The sequence below is a fragment of the Cervus elaphus genome, chromosome 32 (assembly GCF_910594005.1).
Source record: "Cervus elaphus chromosome 32, mCerEla1.1, whole genome shotgun sequence".
Taxonomy (NCBI): domain Eukaryota; kingdom Metazoa; phylum Chordata; class Mammalia; order Artiodactyla; family Cervidae; genus Cervus; species Cervus elaphus.
The window spans coordinates 21,797,853-21,806,407 of NC_057846.1; positions in this window are offsets into that span (position 1 = coordinate 21,797,853).

Consider the following 8,555-nt stretch of genomic DNA (forward strand, 5'->3'; position numbering starts at 1 on the left):
CACCTCCACTGGGTTTACCCTGAGGGATTCAGGATGGAAAAAATAAGATACTGGTCATTGATAGTCAAGAAGCATATCAAAGGAATAACTTCAGTAAGCCCAGACTCTTGCATATTTCCCTAAACAGAAGTGTGCTAAATTCATTAATTTCAGATGTCCGTTTTTTTTTTAAATCAGCAGTAATCTTTTGATATTACCATTACCTGGCTTTGTTTTGGGATGGTTGGGGTTTTTTGTTTGTTTGTTTGTTGCCAAAGCTCCTATCTATCCTGGCTCCTCCTAACCTATTCAGAACAGTCCTTCAGAGCCAGCTGAGAGGCTTTCTCCTGTCAGCTGCAAATTGGCACTTGCCAGGAGCATTGCCATCGAGTGAACAACACGGGAATTTACCATCCACCTCTGCGGAGATTGAACCCTGTGCTTTGCAGCTGGTGACCTTCAACGCCCCCTGAAGGAGGTCAGGCTGGAGTGAAGCACTTGTGCCCCAGGGAATCTGGTGGGAAAGGTCTTTAGATAGTTAGATATTTTCAGGAACAGATTTTATGATCCCAATCCTTGCACCTCCTCATATCTAGAAAAGCATTAAATCCCTTTATGATGATGTCAGATCATCTTGACTAGCAGAAAACCTTTTGTAAAATGAGTGCTTAATTGTATTGAAATCCCCCTTCACCAAAATCCTACGTATTGACCTTCCCGACTGCCTTTTTGGAGCAGTCTCTCAGAGCTATCTGAGGTGCTATCTCCCGGGCTGAAGTCCTCTTTTTGCTCCAAATCAACGTTAACTTGCCACTCGCAAGCTGTGCTTCCTTTTTAGTTGACAGTTATGGTGAGTGATGAAGTGACCCAGAGTGGACTTCCCTCCTTTGGTTGAACTCCACATGGAAGTACAGCTTTGGTACCAGCAGCGGCCCTCCGCCTCTTCGGAGAGTTCAAATCTGGGGAAGTGTCTCCTGGTTTTCAAAATCTCCCATATTGGGTGAGATTCTGAGTTTTATTTGGTAGTGGAACAGGTTACCTGCCCCCTCCCAGTTGAAAACACATAGGGCAGGCAGCACGGATGAAATATCCAGGGCATACCCACTCATGGTCTAGACACTGAGTGGGACTCAGCTGAAAGATGCGAAGAAATCCCCACCCAGTCAAAAGATACTGGATGGGAGGCTGTCTGAAAAACGCCAGGGAATACCCACATAATGAAAAGTTACTGGGATGCGGGGGTGGGGGGGTCCTCAATTGAAAAAAATGGAGGAATACCCAGGGCTCAGCTCAAAGATGCCAAGGTCACTTCAGTGTTCAAGGTAGGGGACTGAGTGGCTTTGGCTGAGTGCTTACTTAAGAGGCTGATCTGACACTTTTCCTCAGTTCGACTGCCTTTACAGAATTTGTCAGGATAAAAGTGTAGAGAATATATGAGAGCTTAGCTACAAAGAAAAGGGAGAAGACTCCTCCTGGCTGGTTACCATTGTCTCACATGACTGAGAAATATACGGGAGTTTTAGGGCCTAGTCCTTATACCATGCAGTGGTCCCATAGGGAAACCCACTCATTATTTTAAAATCCTTGTTCCTCCAGGGGTCACACAGAACTGGCCATTCAGTGACCAGAGCACCCAAGGTGGTCTTAGACTGTCAGAAGGAAAACCCCAGGCACAGATTAGGAGATGAAATGAATCTGGGGTGATTCCTGGAGGAGTGATTTTTATCCCTGATGAATTCAACTTAAAGTGGGAAACAGAATCTCAAAAACAGAAACAGTGGGATATCAGGAAGCCAAACTCTGACTAACACTCCAGCCAGATTCATGTGCCATACATATGGAGCTCACACTTGCAAGCACCTAGTGAACTGTGGAAATTATACTAAAAGAGATCTCAAATGAAAATGGCCAAATTGGGGCTCTTTTGATCGTCCAAAACTGATATTTTTGCACGCACAATTAGAAAAGGCCAGTCATGCTTACTTTGATTGGTATCTAGAAACTTCTAAAAGAGGAAACAATAAAGTAACTTCTTTGCAGGAAACCAACAAGAAATTGCCTGAAACTATATCAGGACTAAAAAATTCTGCTAGCACTGATTCTACCAGGTAGCAGCTCTAGTGGGACTGGGAATTCACATTCAGCCTTTATTCCATTTCGCTTTTACTTTCTGGGCATCACTTTGCCATCTTTTTGGGGGAGCCACTTGGATTTTGATTTCCGAGCATCACTTTGCTTTTTATTTGAACTGGATTTGAACTCCCAGTTGGTGAGGTTCTGGTTTAGTTTCATTTTGTTGACTTGGTTTGAGTGTGAGGATATCTGGTACAAACTGCTCGAGCTAAAACGGACAGGAACGGGTGAATTTAATTCAAATGACTATTATATCTACTACTGCGGATAGATGTAGAATCCCTTAGAAGAAATGGAGTAGTCATCATAGTCAGCAGAAGAGTCCAAAACGCAGTACTTGGTGTGATCTCAAAAACGACAGAATGGTCTCTGTTAGTTTCTAAGGCAAACCAAGCATTCAACATCACAGCAGTTGACTCTATGCCCCAACCACTCATGCCAAAGAAGCTGAACTGTTCTATGAAGATCTACATCTTCTAGAACTAACACCAAAAAGGATGTCATTTTCATCATAGAGGACTGAAAGGCAAAAGTAAGAAGTCAAGAGATACCTGGAATAACAGGCAAGTTTGGCCCTGGAGTACAGAATGAAGCAGGGCAAAGGCCAGAGTTTTACCAAGAGAACGCACTGGTCATAGCAAATACCCTCTTCCAACAACACAAGAAATAACTATACATATGGACATCACAAGATGGTCAATACAAACGTCAGATTGATTATATTTCTTTGCAGCCAAAGATGGAGAAGCTTTGTATACAGTCAGCAAAAATAAGACCAGGAGCTGACTGTGGCTCAGATCATGAACTCCTTATTGCAAAATTCAGACTTAAATTGAAGAAAGTAGGGAAAACCACTAGACCATTCAGGTATGACCTGTATCAAATCCCTTATGATTAAACAGTGGAAATGACAAACAGATTCAAGAGAGTAGATCTGATAGAATGCCTGAAGAACTGTGGACAGAGGTTTGTGATATTGTATAGGAGGCAGTGATCCAAACCATCCCCAGGAAAGAAATCCAAAATGGTTGTCTGGGAAGGCTTTACAAATAAGAAGTGAAAGGCAAAGGAGGAAAAGAAAGATATACCCTTCTAAGTGCAGAGTTCCAAAGAATAGCAAGGAGAGATAAGAAACCATTGTTATGTGAACAATGCAGAGAAATAGAGGAAAACAATAGAATGGGAAAGACTAGAGATCTCTTCAAGAAAATTAGAGATAGCAAGGGAATATTCCATGCAGAGATGGGAACAACAAAGGAGAGAAACAGTATGGACCTTAGAGAAGTAGAAGAGATAGAGAAAAGGAGCAAGAATACAGAAAAGAACTATACAAAAAATATCTTATTGACCTGGACAACCAGGATGGTGTGATTACTCACCTAGAGCCAGACATCCTGGAGTGTGAAGTCAAGTGGGCCTTAGGAAGCATTACTACGAAAAAAGCTAGTGGAGGTGATGGAATTTCAGCTGTCCCATTTCAAATGCTAAAAGATGATGCTGTTAAAGTGCTGAACTCAATATGCCAGCAAATTTGGAAAGTTCAGCAGTGATACAGGACTGGAAAAGGTCATTTTCATTCCAATCCCAAGGAAGGGCAATGCCACAAAATATTCAAACTACCACACAATTGCACTCATTTCACACGCTAGCAAGATTATGCTCAAAATCCTTCAAGCTAGGCTTCGACAGTACATGAACCGAGAAATTCCAGATGTACAAGCTGGATACAAAAAAGGCAGAAGAATCAGAGATCAAATTGCCACCATCTGTTAGATTATAGAAAAAGCAAAACAATTCCAGAAAAACATCTACTTCTGCTTCATTAATTATGCAAAAGCCTTTGACTGTGTGGATCACAACAAACTGTAAAAAAAATTCTTAAAGAGATGGGAACACCAGACCATCTTACCTGCCTCCTGAGAAACCTGTGTGCAGGTCAAGAAACAACAGTTAGAACCTGACATAGAGTGCTCACTTCAGCAGCACATACACTAAAATTGGAAAGAACCTGACATAGAACAATGCACAGATTCAAAATTGGGGAAGGATAACATCAAGGCGGGATATTGTCACCCTGCTTATTTAACTTCTATGCAGAGTACATCATGTGAAATGCTGGGCTGGATGAAGCTCAAGCTGGAATCAAGATGGCTGGGAGAAATATCAATAACTTCAGATATGCAGATAACACCACCCTCATGGCAGAAAGTGAAGAGGAACTAAAGAGCCTCATGATGAGTGTGAAAGAGGAGAGTGAAAAAGCTGGGTTAAAACTGAACATTCAAAAAACTAAGATCATGGCATTGAGTCCCATCACTTCATGGCAAACAGATGGGAAATACGTGAAAACAATAACAGACATTATTTTGCTGGTCTCCAAAATCACTGCAGATGGTGGCAGCAGTCATGAAATTAAAAGGTGTTTGCTCCTTGGAAGAAAAGCTATGACAAACCTAGACAGCATATTAGAAGCAGAGACATTACTTTGCCAACAAAGGTCCAAATAGTCCAAGTTATTGTTTTTCCAGTAGTCACATATGGATGTGAGATTTGGATCATAAAGAAGGCTGAGTGCCAAGAATTGAGGCTTTCGAACGATTGTGCTAGAGAAGACTCCTGAGAGTCTCTTGGACTGCAAGGAGATCAAATCAGTCAATACTTAAGGAAATCAGCTCTGAATATTCATTGGAAGGACTGATGCTGAAGCTGAAGCTCCAGTACTTTGGCTACCTGATGCAAAGAATTGACTCATTGAAAAAGATCCTGATCTGGGAAGGACTGAGGGCAAGAGGAGAAGGAATGACAGAGGATGAGGTGGTTGGATGATGGCATCACCAACTCGATGGACGTGAGTTTGAGCAAACTCTGGGAGATAGTGATGGACAGGGAATCCTGGCGTGCTGCAGTCCAGGGATTGGAACGAGTCAGACCTGACTGAGTGACTGAACAGCAACAAATCCTTGCATTTCCTCAGATCTACCAACCCCTTATGGTGACATCAGATCCTCTTGACTAGCAGAAAAACTTCTGTAAAATAAGTGCTAAATTGTACTGAACGCCCTCTTCAGCAAACTCTTCTACATTGACCTTGTCCCACTGCCTCCGGAGCAGTCTCTCAGAGCTATCTGAGGTGCTGCTCCCAGGCTGCTGTCCTCATTTTGCCCCAAATAAAAGTTAACACTTTCAAGTTGTGTATCTTTTTTAGCCCAGAGGTACGGTGACCGAGGAAGCAGCCCAGAGTAGACTGCCTTCCTTCTCCTGAATTCCACAAGGAGCCAGAGCTTTGGTACCAGCAGCGGCCACTTGCACCATCCACCTCCTTCGGGAGTGCAGGTGAGTTTGGGTAAGTCTCTCCTGGCTCTCGAATCTCCCATACTGGTTGAGAGTCTGAGTTTGATTTGGAAGTGGGGCAGGTTACCAGCCCCCTCCCAGGTGGAAAGATACTGGGGTGGGGCGGGTGAAATATTGGGGACAGACCCACTCATGGTCTAGACACTGAGTGGGACTTGGTTGAAAGATACTGAGAAATTCCCACCCAGTCGAAAGATACTGGGTGGGGGGCTACCTGAAAGATGCCAGGGAATACCCACCCAGTGGAAAGGTACTCAGCGGGGGAGGGTGTTCTAGTGAAAAAAATCCAGGAACACTGGTGGCTCGGCTGAAAGATGCTGAGGTCGCTCTGTCTTAGGAGACTAAGTGGTCTTGGCTGAGTGGTTAGGTAAGAGGCCAATCCTATACTTTTCCTCAGTTCGACTGCCTTTATGGAATTTGTTGAGATAAAAGTGAGGAGAATATATGAGAGCTTTGCTCCAAGGAAAAGGGACAAGACCCCACCCAGTCACAGTTTTCTCAGGTGACTAAGAAAATTTCAGGAGTGGTAGAGGCCTGGTCCTCATTCAGTATAGCGGTCCCACAGGGAAACCCACTCCATAATTAAAATACTTGCTCCTCTGGGGGTCACACCTAAGTATTGGCCGTTCAGCAACCTGAGCACACACAGTGGTCTTGGACTGCTGGAGGGAGAATCCAAGGCATGAAGAGGACCTGAAACAACTCTGGGTGACTCCCGGAGGAGTTCAGCTCACAACAGCACACAGGCCCGCCACGCAATTTCATTAGTGATTTTTATCCCTGAAATTCAACTTAAAGTGAGAAACAGAATCTCAAAAATAGAAACAGAGGGGTTTCAGAAAGCCAACCTCGAACACTCCAGCCATATTCATGTACAATATGTACAGAGCTCATACTTGCAAGTACCTAGTGAATTGGGGAAGTTATACTAAAAGAGATCTCAACCGAAAATGGCCAAGTTGGGGCTCTTTTGATTTTCCAAAATTGATATTTTTGCACCCACCTTTAGAAAAGTCCGGCCGTGCTTACTTTGATTGGTATCTAGAAGCCTCTAAAAGAGGAAACGGTAGAATAACTCCTTTGCAGGAAACAAAATTTCAAGAAATTTCTTGAAACTATGTGGAAGTCACCAAACGTGGCTTCCTAGTCCCACTAGACCTGCAACCTGGAAGAGTCAGTGATAGCAGCCTTTTTTAGCTTGAAAGGATATCAAAAGGTTCTGATATCCAGGTTGGACATTTACAATCAGCCAGCCTCTTCTTTGCATTTCCTGAGATAAGAGATAGGTGGACTCCAGTTGAAGATTTTATAACCAGCCCCCAATTTGCACTTACATTTGGAAGTAACAACAAAACCACAGTAACTAGCTAGTCTCTGTCTCTTGTTAACACCTCAAGGCAATAATCACAGCACAGTCAAAGAGAAGAAAAAACCCTGTCTGAGTGAAAGATAAGGTAGACACTACACATGAACAGAAAGTCAAAAGTCAGAGGATAATTCCAGGCCATAATGAGTCTTGCTCCTCCCAGAAGCCTTCACTTTGAGATCCATCTTGGCTAAGGTGTGTGTCCACACCCCAGGGGAAGGTACTGAGACAAATTAACCAGCAGGGAACAAAGCAAGGTCACTGGCCTGAGGGAAGACAAAGACCCAGAGAACTGCCCCCTTATAGAGGATTTGAACCTCCCATAGGCGAGACTGTCTCTGAGCTCACCCATGCACCTTTCCACGTGTACTTTTCCTTTCAATCAACTTTTGACTTTACTCTTTACCTTCTCCCTCCTTGCCTGAATTCATTCTTGACTAGGCAGGCAAGACTAGGGACCTCAGCCCCAACTGCTGGCTCCTGTGGTCCCGTGGTTAGGACTCTGGGCCTGGGAAACTAAGACCCTGCTTCCAGCTGCCACTTACTGCTGTGTGTGTCCGAAATCATCTGGTGCCAAAACCTGGGAGTGAAGGTTACTCAAGGTGGGAGGATCTCCTTCCAGGCCTGAAGAAACACTTAAGAACTGGAAATTATTTAAAATTAAAGGGTTAAAAAAGGAGAAAACTTAAAGTCATATTGCAGCAGTGCCTGGCCTTTGTATAAGTTGGGAAATGGAGAAAAATGGCCTGAGAACAGGTCTCTAAATTATAACACCATTCTGAAATTGGATCTTTATTACCACAGAATGGAAAACGGGAGGGAGATTGCCTATCTTGAGGCTTTCATGGTCCTTTACCAAAATCCCGCCCTATATGACTCTTGTAATTTAAAACCTGGAGAACCAAAAAACTCTCTTGACATTTTGGATGATCCCCTCCTAAGCTCTGCCATCTCTCGGCGGGGAAACTAAGCTCTCCCTGCTCGCAATAGTATTTCTATTTCTCCCGAGCCACCTTCTCCTCCTAAGTCATTCACTTCTCCTGAATCATCTCTTTCTCCTGGTTTCTCTCCTTCATCCCAAACTTCACCTCCTTTTTCCCCTCCATGCGCCTCTGTTACCCGAAGAAACAGAGACTAGTCCCTCTGGGGTAACTCTCAGTAGGAGCTTCCTATTACCCAGAACCAGAGAGGTTATGTCCTCTTACGGAGGAGGCAAATGGAGAAGGGACAATCGCGTACATGTGCCCTTCTCTTTAACTGACTTGGCCCACTGTAGACAGAAACTGGGCCGACTTTCTGAAGAACCCAATACATTTCTTGAAGAGTTTCATTCCCTCACTCTGGTCTCTGATCTAACTTGGATGGATGTGCAAGTGGTTGTGTCTGCCTGCTGTACTCCTAAGGAAAAACAGGGAATCCGGACAGCAGCCAGGGGCATGCTGGCCAGCTTGCTGACCAGCCCAAGCATTATGCTGTGACTGAAGCTGTGTTTAGTCGCTCAGTCGTGTCCGACTCTTTGCGACCCCATGGACTGTAGCCCGCCAGGCCCCTCTGTCCGTGGGATTCTCCAGGCAAGAATACTGGAGTGGGTTCCCATGCGCTCCTCCAGGGGATCCTCCTAACCCAGGGGTTGAACCCAGGTCTCCCACATTGCAGGTAGATTTTTTACCATCTGAGCCCCCAGGGAAGCCCAAGAATACTGGAGTGGGTAGCCTATCCCTTCTCC